This window comes from Olea europaea, chromosome 1 (genome assembly GCF_002742605.1).
Source record: "Olea europaea var. sylvestris chromosome 1, O_europaea_v1, whole genome shotgun sequence".
Taxonomy (NCBI): Eukaryota; Viridiplantae; Streptophyta; class Magnoliopsida; order Lamiales; family Oleaceae; genus Olea; species Olea europaea.
The window spans coordinates 34,039,106-34,041,085 of record NC_036237.1 but is presented as its reverse complement, the minus strand read 5'-3'; positions in this window follow the sequence as shown (position 1 = coordinate 34,041,085).

The following is a 1,980-nucleotide window of genomic DNA, read 5'->3' as shown; positions in this document are numbered from 1 at the left end:
AAATTTGAAATGAGCCATCAAATTTTCTTTTTTCTGAACATAAGTAGTACAAATTTGAAGGAATCTATATTTCTGTAGAATCAGTATATGATTATTTAAAATCTATGAAATTTTGTCTTACTTAAATCAGCATTTGTATCCATGTATTGTTTTAGTTCATGAAACTGTGTCAGTTGATATGTTGAAAATACAAACTGTAGATTATCTTCATTCAGTTCTTCAATACGAGTTTCTCTAGATATTGTCAATATAGAGAGTCAGTCGAATATCTGTAGTTTGTCATATTGTTCTTCACATAAACTTTCGAAATAGTATAAGTTTTTCCCAGACAAGTTGATCTTCAAAAGCAGTGACATTGGAATCATGTAAGCCAGCCTGAATAGTATTATCCTGAAAAATGATGAGGAACCTTATAAATAACTGTAATATACATAATCTTAGATTAAGAAAAAAAGCAAAAACCAAAAAGAAATGAAGAAAAAATGTATCAAGAAGAGTTACCTGAGTATATATTAACATCAAATGCTGGTACCTTCCATTGCCTTGTCTCGAAGGCTTTGGTGATTGTTTTTCAACTACAATCACCTTAGCTTTCCACTTTTGATTGTTGAAAATAATTTCTGGTAGAAGCTGGTACTGTTCTTCCATTGTAACAATTTTTCTACAGAATAATAGAGGTAAAATACATACAAAAGGAAGATTTCTATCGCAAACGATTTTGAGATATCCAATTGACAAATAAAAGAAGATATATAAAGACATGTAAAATTATATCATATTTGGTTTTTTGTACTTTATCTTCTATTCTTAATTTTATTTTTTTATAAAAAGTAATACAAGTATGTACTGCGTAAAATCTTATTATTAGCCATATTCTGTCATAACTTGTTGTTTGCATGCGATATATAGATTACTTGTAATATTCATTTACTGATAGTACAGAAATAGCGTGAGTTCAAAGATTTACACTTAGAGCAAAATATGTAAAATTATATTTTATTCGTTCTCCCTATTATAAATTTAATAAAATGACGTCAAAATTTGGATTAAAAAAGGAAAAAGATCAGGATTTACATGGTAAAATCTTATCATACCCATACTCTATTGATTCATAATGACTGAACATAAGCATGAGTTGGCAAAGGTTTAAACATGGTACAAGAATGACTCTGAATTAAATGAAGGTTTAAACATGGGAAAAAGTATTCATGCTACAAACATTCATTGTAATGGAAGGAAAATTTGATTCAATTATTTATTTAACTTAAATAAATTGAATTGTAAATATATAAATATACGTGAATATGTTGATGTATGATTTTGTGTATGAAATTGAAGAATTCAAACAAAGACGTAGATTTGAGATTGTATAAAACGTGTAAATAGTTTGTATTTCATAACACAACAAAAATACTTCATAAAACAACAATAATATACAGCTCACATGTGACAGCTTTTTATCTTATGGCTGGTAAATAGCTCATTTATTATATTTTTAGTCCCAGAAATCTATACATTTAGCAAGAGAAACTACCTGTAGATTTAAACAGGAGAAGCTCTGAAATTGGCCGGAAAAAGTAATAATTTTACTAAAAAACTTACAGTTGAAGACATTTGCACATAACTGTACAGATCTGTGTATGGGCAACAATTTTACCCATAAGACCTCCGTGATTATGGAGGCCTTGGCCGAAGCCTCCGTAACACAGAGGCTTGGCCTCCATGATTATGGAGGCCTTGGCTGAAGCCTCTGTAATACGGAGGCTTGGCCTCGGCCTCCGTGATTATGGAGGCCAAGTCTCCATAATCACGGAGGTGAGGCCAAGGCAAGACCTAATTTCATGTCACGAATTGTCTAGACACAAAGATAAGATATTTTGTTATCGATTTTAAAATATTTATGCATGTATAGGTTATGAAGATATAATGTTTATTTCGAGCTCTTAATAAAAGTTTCTCTGTTTTTAATTCTTAGATTCA